This window comes from Prionailurus viverrinus, chromosome D3 (assembly GCF_022837055.1).
Source record: "Prionailurus viverrinus isolate Anna chromosome D3, UM_Priviv_1.0, whole genome shotgun sequence".
NCBI classification, from domain to species: domain Eukaryota; kingdom Metazoa; phylum Chordata; class Mammalia; order Carnivora; family Felidae; genus Prionailurus; species Prionailurus viverrinus.
The window spans coordinates 25,956,044-25,971,790 of NC_062572.1; the positions used below are offsets into that span (position 1 = coordinate 25,956,044).

Sequence of the window (15,747 nt, forward strand, 5' to 3'; positions counted from 1 at the left end):
AGGTGTGCGGCAGATAGAAGTCTGATGGAGGAATCAACAGCCACACTGACTCACTGCTGCATGAGATCATTCCAGAATGAGTGCGCCGACCTTCACCGGCTTGGACAGCTTCAACTCCTTCCCAGCTCTGTGGGTGAATCTAATTCCCAGCGAGGAGGAAGCCCAGACAACTCACGCCATCGACCCCGGGGGCACCCAGCTGGGGGAAGAACAGGGGCCCCTGCGATTCCCAAGTCATTACTCACCAGCAGATGTCTGGGGATCCTTCCCCAGAAGGCCTTTAAAGTGGGATCGCCCTCTCCTTCTGGCCAACCAAGCTTCATCGTGGCACATACTGAGAAGGCTTGGTCAATGGCAAGGAGCACCGTTGTCAGGAGGTGAAGTCCAGTGTCAAACTGACCCAAAGAAAGATGAGGTGTCTGCTGGCATGAGCCAGAACTCCCCCTGGAAGTATGTAAGAGAACTGGGACAGGGCGGGGCGCAGTCCACGCAAATGGCGACCAGATACGAGGAGAGACGGCCATGGGTTCTTTGTTACGCCGTGTTGTGGTTCTCACCGCCATCCCTGACTTGTTTAGTGTCGTGTCTAGTGATTTAATCGTTTTGACAGGGTGGCCAAGGATTCTAATTTTTGAGAATGTGCCAGGAACATTCAAGAGTTGGGAGCAGCTGCCCACAGGAAGGGGAGGCAGGGTTTTTTTTTGGGGGGAAAGCCCAGATGTCTGCGAATGCCAAGGCGAGGAAACACCTGTTTCGAGCTCCTCTGAGGGTGGGCTCCGATTTTGCTCAAAACTTTCCCTGGGCTTCTTTTGCTCTTTATTTACTATTATTTTGTTTAATGTTTCTTTATTTATTTTGAGAGAGAGAGAGAGAGAGAGAGAGTGAGTGGAGGAAGGACAGAGAGGGAGACACAGAATCCGAAGCAGGCTCCAGGCTCTGAGCTGTCAGCACAGAGCCCGACGCGGGGCTCGAACTCACAAACCGCGAGATCATGACCTGAGCCGAAGTGAGATGCTCAACGGAACGAACCACCCAGGGGTCCCGACACCCTCCTTACTCTCTCTGCCCATTTCGTTTTATGCCGGATCCTCAGAGCCTAGCACGGTGCCTGGCACGCAGTAGGTGTTCATCCAATGTATACCGACGGGATGAGTGCATTTTTGCAGGTCCCAGGGAGTGCTTTAACCACACGTCTTGACCTGTCGCAGCCGCCCTGCCGGAGGGCCGAGACAAGTCGGGCCAGGCCCTGCCCAGGATGCATGGCTGGGGGTGGGGGGGGGGGGGTGTGTGCAGTGTGTTCGTTCATTTCTTCCAGTCGAACCACTCTGGTTGTCTGCGTGGACCTTCTGGGGCAAGTCTGGCCCTGGATCCAGAACTCAGTGTCCCTGTCTTCATCTATTTGTTCAGCGATTTGGAGAAGGGTGTCTTCATAACCCCCCTCCCCTGGAGCCCTCCAAACGCCACCCAGGGGGAGCTTGTGAGCAGGATGGAGAAGCTTCTTTCCAGGACCATCCATGCCGATGGGGCACAGAGCGAGGGTGCCTCATTCTGACTTAGGGCCTGGGATATGGGGCTGGGGGAGGAAGGGGTTGCCTTGTCCCGCTGCCCCAATCCCTTGGCTCCGCCTCCCCATCTCCTTTTCTCTCCTTCTAGAGGCTTCTTGGAATCTTCTTAGCATGTTCAGATTCCAGCTGTGGCCAGCTGCTGGGCCTGGGACCCATCATGGGACAGGGGTGTGGGAGGAGCTCCCAGGCCTCTCAGGCTTGCAGCCAAGGAGGGGAGGCTGTACAAGTGAGCAAGCATTGGGCGCTTACTGTGTGCCAAACATTAGGGAATGGAGAGGAACCGGCAGGGTTCCTGCCAAGGAACCCGTTTGAGAGCCAAGGCACCCAAATTAGTAAGTGTCAGAGGAAGTGGGCCAAGGGGCTCAAATGCGTTGTCTACGAAAAGGCAAGAAAGGAAGACCTAAAGAGGTCCTGCTTGAGATGTGTCTGGAAAAGATAAACTGCTTTTTTCTTTTTAATTGTTTTAACGTTTATTTATTTTTGAGAGAGACAGACCGCGAGCGGGGGAGGGGCCGAGAGAGGGTGAGATGCAGAACCCGAAGCAGGCTCCAGGCTCTGAGCCGTCAGCACAGAGCCCGACACGGGGCTCGAACTCACAAACCGCGAGATCATGATCTGAGCTGAAGTCGGACGCCTAACCGACTGGGCCACCCAGGCGCCCCATGAGCCCCCTCCCCCTTTCTTTTTTTAATTTTTTTTATTTTTTTTAACGTTTATTTGTTTTTGAGACAGAGAGAGACAGAGCATGAACGGGGGAGGGGCAGAGAGAGAGGGAGACACAGAATCGGAAGCAGGCTCCAGGCTCTGAGCTGTCAGCACAGAGCCTGATGCAGGACTTGAACTCACAAACCGCGAGATCGTGACCTGAGCCGAAGTCGACCGCTTAACTGACTGAGCCACCCAGGCGCGCCCCCCCCCCCCCTTTCTTAACGAGGACCTTCACGATGGCATCGGACCCACGCTGATAATCCAAGATAATCTTCCCATCTCAGGATCTTTAGCAGAATCACGCCTGCAAACTCTCTATTGCCAGGTAAGGTCACATATTCACAGGGTCTGGAGTGAGGGTATGGGCATCCTTGGGGGACCGCGGATCATTACCACAGATACCCACAGCGTCTGCTCTAGGCGGGCGCAGGGAGACTTCCTGAAGGCAAAGGTGTTTAGCCTGAATCTGAAGACCGGAAAGAGGTTTCCCTGCGTGGGACATGTGACCAGGGAATGGGTTGTGCCCCTGTGCAGGTGGCCTGGGCTGTGTGGTCATAGGCCTGGCACAAGGCCAGTGTGAGTGGAACAGGGTGACTAGAAGAAGGCGGACAGGAGGGACACAGTGGGTGATCGCAGGGGCCGGGCCAGTGGGGACCGGGTCACCCAGGAACTTGTAGTTTATTCTGAGCGACAGGGAACCCACTGGGACGTTTCAGGAGGACGAGGAATCCGATTTGCGTGCTGGGAAGAAGACTCTGGCTGCTGGCTGGTGGATGGGCTGGAGGATGGTGGGCAGAAGAGCTGAGAAAATATGCTCTCAGAGCAAGGCATGAGGTGTGTTGGGGATGGAGGAGGGACTGGGGAAGGAGGAAGGGGGTGGGGCTTGAGGGATCGTTGAGGGGTAGAGACAAGGAGATTGGTAATCGACTGATGCCAGGAGCAAAATTAAAGGGATTCTGGGGGAGGCAATTTAGGGCCACAGACCCCAGTGATGGATTTTACATGAAGTAGCCTATCACTACATATGAGAACATCCTTGGAAAATGGGAAGGATCCCAACTCGGTCCTAGGAAGCATCACCAAGGCCAGCAACCGTGACCAGAGCTGGGTGGGGGAGGGGTGGGGTGAGGGAACAATCTTGGAGGTGGGGGGAGTGGGGCCACAAAAGCTTTTTTCCCCTCTCTTTTTTCCCATCTCCCTCCTGTCTTCCTTCTTGTGTTTCTGTGCAGCTTAAATATCTTGTATTTTATTTATTTATTTAAAAATGTTCCTTTATTTTGAGAGAGAGAGAGAGAGAGAGAGCAGGGGAGAGGCCGGGAGAAAGAGGGAGAGAGATAGAGAGAGAGAGAGAGAGAGAGAGAGAGAGAGAGAGAGAATTCCAAGCAGGTTCCTTGCTGTCCGCGCAGGGCCTGATGCGGGGCTCGATCTCACGAACTGTGAGATCAGGACCTGAGCCAGAATCAAGAGTCGGACACTCAACCGACCGAGCCACCCAGACGCCCCGAATATCTCGTATTTTAAAGTAGAAAGAAGAAAGCAGTATGAGCTCCTTCTAAGAAATTCAACCTGCCTCCGATGTGTATTAAGTAAAAAGCCACAGTCTTGCCCCACACTATCCCTTCACTGCTAACTCTTCAAGGGAAATCTGTTCCTCTGGTGTCTTGCCAGACATTTGTGTAGTGGTTTGTTAATCTGGGGTTGCAAACTCATCTTTGGCGTGACCAGTATTTACGGGAATCCTGGATGCTATGCTTGCGGGTGTGTCTGGTACCTTCCAGAAAGATTTAGCATTTGCTTCTGCCTGGTTCGCCACGACATCATCCTTCCTGGTCTCAGTTTGGAGCTTCCTTTCCATGTGGGGGATACAGCTTTAAACTCCAAAGTGGTGTCATTGTAGGTCCACGGTGACAAATTCTTAAGGGAAATTTTTTGTCCTCACTGAGTCTAAGCCAAGCCAGACAAAACTCTGTGTTTCTTTTCTTTAAAAAATTAAAAAAAAAAAGTTTCTTTATTTATTTAGAGAGAGACAGAGAGCGAGTGGGGGAGGAACAGAAAGAGAGGGAGACCCAGAATCCAAAGCAGGCTCCAGGCTCTGAGCTGTCAGCACAGAGCCCGACGTGGGGCTCGAACTCACAAACCGTGAGATCATGACCTGAGCCGAAGTCTGATGCTTAACTGACTGAGCCACCCAGGCGCCCCAAAAATCCATGTTTCTGCCTTTCACTTGTGTGTGTGGTTTTTTTTCCCCTACTTCCATTATTTCTTCAAGTCTCTTGCCCTTTGGGGGTCCTGGTTTTAGGTAGGAGGTCTTGCTCCCAATAGTTTATGTTTTGAAAGCTATAGGCTTTGCTTCCCGCCTCTATATGGCTGTTAATACTTGATCCCCTTGATTTCCAGCAACCTCCCGCACGCCCTGCACCTCCCACTCTCCCCATTTCGAAGAAATGGAAATCTCCTGTCAGCCACGATGCTCGTTTGTGTCTGGGGAGGCTGTGCACCTTCATGGTTAGCGGTGGCTTTCCGACTTCCCGGGTGTGAATCCCAGCCCCGCCCCTCACTAAGGACGTGACCCTGGGCCATGCGTTACTGAACTTCTCTGAGCTTCTGTTTCCTCCTCTATAAGGTAACAGCTCTTACATCATAGGATTCTGGCAGGGGTTGAGTGAGGCCATGAATGGGATCCCCCGATTTAGAGTATTTTGCGCTCTCAAAACATGCTGGCGGTGACGGTAACCGTCCTTTTGTTTTGGAATGGGAGAACAGGAGGCGCATTGTCCCGCAGGCAGCTTTTTCTTCTGGATTGTTCTGTGGCGGCCCAAATGGCTCCAGGGCGTTCTTTTTAACGACTGCATAGTACTCCCTTACACCTATGCACCTGTTTATTTAACGCAGGCCCTGACGCTGAACATTTTAGATGTTTCCAATATTTCGCTTTGACAACACTGAGCCGAAGCACGAGTAGTATTCTCGCCCGGCCGTCTTCACCATTCGCTTGCTCCCGTTGACCTCCAGATCAAGTCCACGGAGCGGGAAGGCTGGGTGAAAGTTAAAGCCTCTTTCAGAGACGGTTTCCCTCCCTCCTCATTTCTCTGCCCCCCTTCGCTGACCGAGACTCAGGGGATGCCAACGCTGGGAGGCGATGTCCAACGCTGGCCGTGAAAGTTGCGCGCACGGAACCCTTCCCCCCTCTCTTGTCTGATTTTTTTCTGCGGTGAAAGATATCTTGATTAGACAGTAATTAAGCGTGTTTTGGACAACGTGAGGCACTCACAGCCTCCCAGGTGCTTAATAAGCACCAAGGCCGCCAAGAGAAAAATTTATTTAGCATCGTAACAGGCTCTGTGGATGCCAGGGTCGCCGTTAGCCATGGCACCGTAACACCGGTGGATGGAAACAGGGCCAGGGCTTTAACGCCTGTGGAAGAGGCAGCAGCTGAGGCGGCCGTGTGGATGAGGCAAACACACTAGGAGGGGAGCTGGACAGCTCTGGGTTCTAAGCCAGCCTCTGCCACTTAGTTCTGTGACTGCGGCCAAGTTAGGGGCCTCCCGTGAACCTCTGCGTCCTCGCTTGTAAATCTGGGCTTGTCACACCCACCTGTGTGGGTTCTGGAAGGCCAGAGAGCACAGCGGTTTCGGATGTGGACTCCGGCTTCTCACCTGGCTACTTGCACTTCCCCGCTGATGACTCTGGGCAGCTCTTTGAATGTTTTTGAGTCTCAGTTCCCTCATCTATAATGTGGGAATACCAATAATCCTATGAGCCTAGTTTATAACTTAATAGAATTGTGGTTAAGATAAAGGAGAAAATAGTGCTTGGCCCCAACTAAATGCTCAAAAAAATTAGTGGCTTGCGGGGAGCCTGGCTGGCTCTGTCGGTAGAACACCCGACTCTTGGTGACCGGGCCGTGGGTTCGAGCCGCACACTGGGTGCAGAGATGACCCCCCTCCCCCCAAAATGAGTGGCTTGCGTTATTGGTTCTAGAAGTTTGCTGAGTGTTAAAGCAGATGATGCATATACGACATTTGTATGTATGTAGTCATTAAGGAGATGCTGGCCGCACTGACATTGACAATGGGGGCTTCTGTGGTCTGGCACAATAAAACTTTATTTCTCATTACATCACACCACTGCTGGCATTCCCGGTTGGGTGGCCCCCCTCTATGCAGTGATTCTGGCACCCAGGCTCCTTCCTTCCGTCTGTGGTCCTACCTTCTTCAGCATGTGGCTTGGCATCCCGTCCGTTCATCTGGCAGATGGGGAAACAAGGGATGAGTAAATACAGGCACTTGTTAACCATACGGGTCCTGAAGTGATGCACACCGCTTCCTCCCATAGTGCATGGGCCAGAGCGAGTCACGTGACCCGACCCGGATGCCAGGGGTGCTGGGAAATGTAGTCTTTGCCTGATCAACCTCTTCCCGGCGACAATTCTATGGTAATGGGAAGAAAGGAAGAATCTAGGGTAGTCACCTCTACTTAGCTCAGAACTCTCATTTCCGGAGAATGGCCTGGAAATGGCCCCGGAGTAGGAAAATCCTGTCCCAAATCATCCAACGGTGAGCCCAGGCTCGTACTGGTGCTGGAATCCTCATCATCCTCCAGACAGACACAGATCACCTGTGTGCCAACACCCCGCGAAAGAGCCCTGATGGAGCCTTGTCATTGTTACCATCACCCGTGTCATAGATGAGGACACTAAGGCACAGCAGGGCAACGTACTTGCCCAGCAGGGCAGGGGCAGGCCCAGGACTTGAACGCAGACCTTGAGCTAAGTACAGTCATCTTGGAGGCCAAGATCAAGGCAGAGGGTCCCACATTCGGGGGTGGAGATCAGGTCCCCCCACCTCCTGCCCAGCAGATTTCAGACACCAAGGCATGCTGGACAAGGCCTGGTGCCCTGCAGAGCTGAATAAACAAGCCAGTGGAAGAATAAAGAGGAGCGGCTGTTCTTTCTGGAACTGCTAGTTTGTTCTTTGAGCCGGTTAAACATGCCCCGGCCACCTCAATGACCCTCTTCATTGGCCCTGTAAGCCCTTGGGTGGCCGTCATGGGCATTTTTGTATACCTAACACTTAACACAGAGCCAGACACATCAAGGGGCTCTGCATCTATTTGCTGAAGAAAAGAAAAGAAAGCCTCTGGGAACATCTGCCTACATTACAACTAATTTCACATTTACGCGTGTCCTTGTAGACTGGGGAGGTGGAACAGGGCCCCGCCTAAGTACCAGGCCCTTCTCTGAATCCTCACAGAGCCCCGGGGAGCAAGTTGCATGGGTATTTCCCCTCGGCAGATGGGGAGAACGAGGTGCCCCCCTGCTGCTCCTCATCGGTCAGGCCAGCCCGAGTCCCTGTCCCTTGCCCCCTGTGCGGCCTGCTGCACGGTCTGGCTCAGCCAGGTGCCGCAGGGCCAGTGGCAGAGGGGGAGTGGGCCGGCCAGCTGGCAGAGACCACATGACCGCAGGGAGAACCTTCCTCGCTTGGGCAGCCCGAGCTTCCTTGGCCCTTGTCCCGAGTCACAAGGAGCTGAAAAGAGACCTTTTGGGCGTCTATAATTAGGCCTTGTCTGGCGTCAGGGGTGATGGATTTTCTGTCTTGGCTTAATGTTGGCGGAGTACTCACTATGAGGCGGGCATCGCGCTAAGCCCTTTACACCCCCGCTTTGACCCTCACTGTAAGCCCCCGGCAGGTGCGTGAGCCTCTCCAGTTTTCAGTGAGGAAACTGAGGCCCAGGCTTGCCTAAGATCACTCCGCTGAGAACGGATTGAAACGGGATTTGAACCCAGACCCTCATGCCAGGCGCTGTCATTGAATGACAGAGCGGGCAGGAGACAGGCACGCAGAGGGCTGTGGGGCACTGTCTGCTCTCGAGGGCTTTTCCCTCTGCCTGGAATGCCCCTTGCCCAGACCTGCATTGCGTCTGGCTCTTTCCTCTCCGTAGGGTTTCTGGGTGCTTGCCACCTCCTCCAGGGAGCCCTCCCTGGCAACACCTCCTCCCAATATGTCCAGTTATTTTTTTTCCTTAACTGATGGCCAAGTGAAATGGTCTTTACTTAGTTATTGAGCGTCTAACCAGACATGAAGTCCATAAGAGTGGACCGCGTTTCTCTTCCCCCCTCTGCCTTCAGGAACCCAGACTGTCACGTAGTAGGTCCTATAAATAGTTGTCAAGTGAGTGACCGGGACTGAGGGCTCCTCTGGGAAAGAGGCCACCAGGATGGATGATGGGCAGGTGCATCAGGCTACCCGTGGGCCCAGAGTGGAGCCTCCTTCAGCTGTGGGGTGACAGGGGGCAAGATCCCGCGGGTGGGAGTCTGGGCCATTGGGATGGGATGCCGAGGCAGCCAGGGCCAGCTCTGGGACAGCCTCTCTCTGCCCAGCTCACTCCGGGGACATCGGACACTGATAGCTCCTCAAGACTCAGCCCTGGGTATCCTAACGAGGGGGCAGGCTGCGGGGACCTGGAAGTGGGGCATCTGGAATATAAGCAATGGGGTAGGACCTGGGGGGTAAGGAAAGAGAGGTGCCTTAGCCAGTCTGCCCCCTTTCCCAAAGCCTGGTGTCGCCATCTGTAAAGACGGTTGGAGGAATGAATGAAGGGGTGGTCATAGGCCGACTCCAAAGTCCTTGTTCTTTAACCAACACCCGATGCTGAGCATTCGTTGCTTTAAAGTGCTTTTCAAGCACGAATGCATGTTATTTTCCCAACAACCTGCAAATGGGGTCCCATCCTTCACCCCATTTTTAACCAAGAGGGAAACTGAGGCACAGGGTGGGGAAGCGACTTCCCCAGAGTCACACAGCTGACACGAGGATCTGCACCTCGCCTTCCGGCCCTAGAGCGTGTGCCTTTGCCTCTCCGCTCTGCCGCTCGCTTTGGGCTAAAACACTCCAGCGCCAAGAGGCAGCGGTTTGAGCTGGAGTATTTCCACAGGTGAGTTCTTACTCGGAAACCCAACGTGCAAACTATAGAAGATGGGAGGAGCCCGGCGAAAGTGGGAATTAGAGCCTCAGAAACTTCCAGGCTCAGCCCCAGTCCCACCCCACCCCCCCGCACCCCACCTCCACACCCATCAGGTTCCGTTCCAAGTCCTGCCCTGTATCGGCTTCTCTCAAGGATTCTCACCTCCTTAAAAGCCACAAACACACAGATTGGACCTTTCAGACGCTCTCGTTGTTAAATTTTTTTCTCAGCCCCCAGAACCCTTCCGAATACTACAGGTCTGGTGAAGGGGGTTGCGCACGGGAGGCCCCCAGGCATCTTCCCCAGCTGGGAGGCCTCCGAAACCCCAGTGGGGTCCCATGCGATAAGACTGCTCAGGAATCCTAAAGGATTCTGACATTCCAAGACATTCTATCTCCCTAGGACAGTCTCACATTCTAAAGATTTTTTGAAAATTGAGAGACAATTTGTAGGCGCTAAAATGCACAAATATCACGTTACCCCGTAGAACCATCCCCCGAACCAAGATACGAAATGTTTCCAGCCCTTACACCTGTACGTGCCCTTTCTAGAGTTCTACCATGAATATTTCTTCTTTGTTTTTTAATATTTATCTATTTTTGAGAAAGAGACAGACTGCGAGCCAAGGAGGGGCAGAGAGAGAGAGAGAGAGAATCCGAAGCAGCCTCCAGGCTCCGAGCTGTCAGCACAGAGCCCGACGCGGGGCTCGAACCCACGAACCACGAGATCACGACCTGAGCTGAAGTCGGAAGCTTCGCCGACTGCGCCACCCAGGCGCCCCCAACACTGATATTTCCAACCTTTTGAGACCCGTATGTTTTCTGATGAAGCCACTCAAGCAACAGTTGGATTATGGCCTGTGGGCCAAATTCGACCCGATGCCTGTTTCTGTAAATCAGGTTTTAGTGGAACACACATTTGTTTACATACTGTCCCTGGCTGCTGCTTCCTTTTTTCTAAAGCAGAACTTTCTTTGCTGAGAGAATGCACTAGGCCTCTGCTATCCAATATGGTAGCCACGGGCCGCACGTGGCTTACTGAGTGCTTGAAGTGTGGCTCGTTTGACAGAGGAACCCGATTTTTAATTTTAGCTAATGACAATTACTTTACATTTAAATAGCCTCGTGTGGTCCCAGTACTAGAGGGTTCGTTCCAACACAGGGATGCTGGAGATTCCGGAGAGAGACTAACGCTCTGAGAAGGGACACAAATGTGTCCCCAGGTTGAGGCTCCCAGAAAAGGCCCCACAAACTCAGGCCAGCAGCTTCAGGGTTAATTAAGAAGCAGCTTGGTGTTTTCTCCAAAGATGTTGTTTGTATTGATAGATTTTTGGATGATGCTCTAGCATTAAAAAAAAGAGAGAGAGAGAGAGAGAGAGAGAAAGAAAGAAAAAAAAAGAAAAAGAGAAAAATCAATGCTTGGCTGATTGTACCAGGAAGGGCAGTCGATTGGTGAAAAAGCTGGAGCTACGTATTGGGAAATAGATTTTTCTGCCCTCCAGACATTAGCTTGAAATTCTTTGAAATGAGGGACCACAATCTGTGTCAGAAATGAAAGATTAAAGAAGTTAATATGCTGGGCCTCCCCTCCTCCTTTTTAATTTCCACGTCCCGGGTGCCCTTGGCCTCCTGAGGAAGGCGCAACGGGCCCCTGCCACTCTCCACCCCCCCCTTCCTGCCCTCCCCCTGCAGCCCCCTTCCCCCATCCCTCGGCTCCTGGGGCTGGGTGCAGACAGGAGGGAGAGGTTGGCTGGCTTTTGTTCCTATGGCTGGTGGTGATGGGGGGCTCGGGACCTCCAGATCTGGCGAACTTTTCCCTGGGGGGGCTTTTCCTGGGGTTGGTGGCCAGGCCCTTGTCCCAATGCCGGCTCGTCCCAGACCTGCGGGGTCTCTGGGGCAAGCTGTGGGGGCGGCCCGTGTTGAGGACACCACTCCCTCCAGCCCCCCAGATTCACGCCTTGCGTGCGTGATATGAAATCCCAATGTGTGACTATCAAGCAATAAGCTCTTATGATATAAAGAGGTGAGGATGTTATCCCCAGAAAGCTAAACTGTATTATTAAATCCTCGAGTAGGCTGTGTTTACACCAAGTCATTGATAGCCTTTTTTCCAGAATTTTGTACCCGTCCACTTAGCTGACTCTTTGCCTTCACAGCTGAACATACGGCCGGCTCACTTTCAATCCAATAATGGCTGATCGGGGTGAAAGACCTGGGGGAGGGCGGCCGTAGGACACTTCTTCCGGTGGACAATTCTACCTTGCGATCCAGAGACGGGAAGCGTGGAGGCCGGCTGTCACCCGCAGCCACTGACCCTCCTCTGCGTTGGGCTCTCCCCATTCGGGGTGGGGAGGGGTCCCGTCTCAGGGAGGCTGCTGCAGCATCGGGTTGGTGGGGAACGACAGGGCCGTGGGCGCTGGCATGGGCCGGATCTCCTGGGGTCGGGCCGGCTCTGGGCACCCGCCAGGAGAAGGGCCTGTCCGGGGGAATGTCCCCACTGCAGGTGCCCCCAGCGCAAACTGAGGGTGCACGCACATGCGGGGTCAGAGAGGGTGAGCCAGACCTGACCTCTCAGCTCCACGGGGCTGGGTCAAGTCTCTCGGGGCGCCCTGGTAGTCCTGACACCATCCTCCAGGCGGTTTTCCTTCCGTTGGTGCCATTGCTGAGTGATGTCGGGGGCCAATTGATGTCTATTGTAATTCCCCAGCTCCATCCTTCTTGTTCACTGCCAGTTTCCAAGAACTCAGCGAAGGGCAGGGACGGGCACCGGATATTGGGTGAATGCATGGAGTCCCTGGGAAGGATGAAAAGGGTAATGCTAGCAAGCACTTACTTAGCGCTTACGGTATGCTAGGCGCGCCCTGAGCACTTCCCAGTTACTAACCCCGGGAGAAAGGAAGCAGCCCGAGAAAGGCACTCAGCAAATATTTCCTGATGCCTATGGAGGTAAGCTAAACTCCCTGGAGAGCTGCCCTCCTATCCCCTGAGGCGAGGCGAGGCTGGCTGTATCCCAGACGGAGCCAGACTCAAGTCTCCCTTGCCCTGCAGGGGTGAGGATTGCTCCGTGCAGGTACCTCTCTCTCAGCAAAGCCCAGATCTCTGGGTTGCTGAAACCTGGATCCAGCACCCTGGCCGCTCTGGCTGTCTGTTCCTTGGTCTACGCATTTGGGTCCCGGCATGAATGTCCATCATTCCAGCCGTGCAGTTATAACAGGACAGGTTGCGGCTGGCCAGCAGGACTCGGACTCTTATAAGGGATCTTGAATTGCGAGATACGTAAAAGATCGTTTTATTCTTTCTTTTTTTTTTAATGTTTATTTTTGAGAAACAGAGAGAGAGAGAGAGAGAGAGAGAGCACAAGTGGGGGAGGGGCAGAAAGTGCGAGAGGGAGACACAGAATCCGAAGCAGGCTCCAGGCTCTGAGCCGTCAGCACAGAGCCCGACGCGGGGCTCGAACTCACGAACCGTGAAATCATGACCTGAGCTGAAGACGAGCTGACTGAGCTGCGCAGGTGCCCCAAAGAGTCGTTGTTTTCATTCATTCATTCATTCATTCATTCACCCCTGTGGCTGAGACCGCCACCTGCTCATCCAACCCATTTCCCTTCCTTCCAAGGCAAATAGACCGTATTTCCAGCCTCCTTGGCTCTTCAGTGCGCCCATGTGACTGAATTCTGACTAACAGAATGTGGGCAGCAGCCACATAAGCCACGTTTAGGCCTGGCTCACAACCCCTCTCCCCAACCCCCAAATCCCTTGCTCTCTCCCTTTTTCCATCTACCAGCTGAATGTGAGAGTCTCTGGGATCCTAGGGGAGGAGAGAGCCAGAAAATGGAAGGAGCCTGGGTCCTTGGAGGGCTGTCTACCGATGAGAACACCATCATTGTGTCAAGCCACTGAATTGGGGGCTTGCCTGTTCTAGCATCTAATGTTATCCTAAAACACACACCTCAGTCTGCAAATACTTACTGAGTATCTACGGTGCGCCAGGCCCCGGGCCAAGCTCTGAGATGTAGCAGGGAACGAGCTTGCATTCGACTTGGAGAGACAGGGGACAAAACAATAGCATTGTTACAGACGGTGGCAAGTGCAACAGATAAAAATAGAACAGGAAAATGGTGCAGAGAGGCGCGGGGAGAGGAGAGCAGTTCTTTAACGAGGTAGTTAGGGCAAGCTTCCTTGGGAAGGGACTATAGCATCTGTCCTGAGATCTGGAGGCTGGCCATGCCAAGATCTGCAGGAAGGGCATTCTGGGCAGCGAGAGCAGCGTGAGGAAAGCCCTGTGCGAGGAGAGAAAGGAAGCTGGTTGGAGGGAAGTGAGAATGGGGAGGAGATAGTTTGGAGGGGAAGGTAGGAGCCAGATCGGCAGAAGCCAGAGAGCACAGAAAGACATTCAGATGCCACCCAGGAGTATTTTAAATTCTCTTACAAGGAGCGCCCGGGTGGCTCAGTCGGTTAAGCGCTGACTTTGGCTCGGGTCATGATCTCATGGTTCTTGAGCTCGAGCCCCACATCGGGCTCTCTCTGTTCCCTCTCTCTCTCTGCCCCTTCCCTGCTCATGGTCTCTCTCTCTCTCTCTCTCTCAAAAATAAATAAGCATTAAGGATTTTGTTAATTAAAAGAGTTAAAAAAATAAAAAATAGGGGCGCCTGGGTGGCGCAGTCGGTTAAGCGTCCGACTTCAGCCAGGTCACGATCTCGCGGTCCGGGAGTTCGAGCCCTGCGTCGGGCTCTGGGCTGATGGCTCAGAGCCTGGAGCCTGTTTCCGATTCTGTGTCTCCCTCTCTCTCTGCCCCTCCCCTGTTCATGCTCTGTCTCTCTCTGTCCCAAAAATAAAATAACCGTTGAAAAAAAAATTAAAAAATAAATAATAAATAAATAAATAAATAAATAAATAAAAGTTCCCTTACAAGCCAAGTGTTGCGTCAAACCCCGACCATAAAATGATGAGCAAAAAAATAGACGCCACCCAATTCTCTTGGTGCTCAGATTCTAGGTCACCGACTGCCTGTCTGCTGCTTGAATCCTCTCGCAAGGGTCTCCCTGCCAAGCTGCCTTTGCTTGTCTGCCTCCAGTGACAGGGAGCTCACCATCTAACAAGGCAGGCCTTTGCATCTCTGTATAGTTCTGATGGTTCAGTGCCCTTCCTGAAAGTGCCTTCTGGGGGCTTTCGCCTCCACTCAGTGCCTCTGGGAGTAAATAGAGGCGTCACCCCTTTCTGTCTTATGGGAGCGGGGCAGCTGCTATATGCCAGGCATCGGGGACACACAGGAGAATAAAATAGGCCCTTGCTGGCCAACAACTCATGGTCTTTTAGGAGAAGAGATCTTATATGCCGTAATATTAATTTGCAAAGCCAGGTTGCCTAAAGCATGGAGAAGGAAGGAAAAATGGGAACCATTCTCATTTGGATGAACCAAGGAGGGCACTATGGAGGAAGGTTATTTCAGCCGATTGGAGGGCAGAAAGACCCAGATGAGGAGGGGTGGGGGGGGGTCTTCTCACTGGGGGGAGTTGGTGGGATACGGATTTGGCTCAGGGGGAGTGCCAACTATGTGGGGAGGTCCCAACTGTGTGCTGAGCCCCTGGATCCAGCCATACCTGAAGTGAACTTTTCAGGTCTGTGAGAAAACAATGGCTGTGGCTTGAGCTACTGTGAGTTGGGCTGCTGTCACTCATGACCAGGAGCTCTGATCACACCAGAGAGCGGAAGGGAGCGAGAGGAGAAATTAGCGTGTATTGAGTCGGGCAGGATGCTTTCTCACTCGAGTTTCCCTTCAGCCCTGCGCACCGGGGAAGCTCTCTAGTTTTACAGACAAGGCAGTTGAAGCTCAGAGACAGACAGCGTGGAGTGAGCCCAGGCACAGCAGTGGCTCAGCCGAGGTTTGAACCCGGCTCTGTTCTGTAATGCAGACCCCCTCCGTTCCCTGAGCGCGCCCCTCCCGTAGACGGCCCTGCCCGCCGATGCTGCAGCAAGAAGATGGGAGAAGGGGGGTGTCGGGGGTGTGCCCCGAGTCGCAGAAGTGAGCCATGAGGTGGGAGAGAGCCGCTGAGCGCATCTGGATGGGGGAGAGCAGCAGATGGCCCAGAGACGCCACCATGTCGTGGAAGTTTACGGCGGCAGGTTCTCCTCCCTGCTGTGTTTACAGGGATGTCTTCAGGATTTCCTTTTTGATATATGAGAGAGGCTCGTTGGCTGGGGCCCCCTGCGTCGGAGTAAATCACGGCAAACCGGCGGCCAGTGCTTGCGCGGGGCCTGCGCCCCGTGCATGCTTTGGGATAAATCTTCTGAGCAACGTGCTTCCCCGTGTGACCCCGGGGACCAAACAGCATGAAGAGGTCAAGTACCAAGGGCAAAGAGGAGCTTGTCCTCGGCTCCCGCTCTGGACCACGACGCAGAGCGGGGAGACGGTAAGAGGGCATACTGGTGTCTCTGGGCTGCTGTAACAGACAGGTCCCACAAACTAGGGGGCATAAAACAACCGAGATTTATTCTCTCGCGGTTCCGGAGGC

General features: G+C 53.5%; 1 long non-coding RNA gene across 1 annotated transcript; it reads right to left on the minus strand.

Moving 5' to 3' along the window:
• Positions 1 to 6,352: 6,352 nt before the first annotated feature.
• LOC125148624 (uncharacterized) lies at positions 6,353 to 6,879 on the minus strand. The gene is made up of 2 exons (XR_007145668.1): positions 6,744 to 6,879; positions 6,353 to 6,519 (listed from the first exon to the last, which is right to left on the minus strand). It is a non-coding gene; the product is annotated as an uncharacterized LOC125148624 (long non-coding RNA).
• Between the last annotated feature and the right edge of the window lie 8,868 nt (positions 6,880 to 15,747).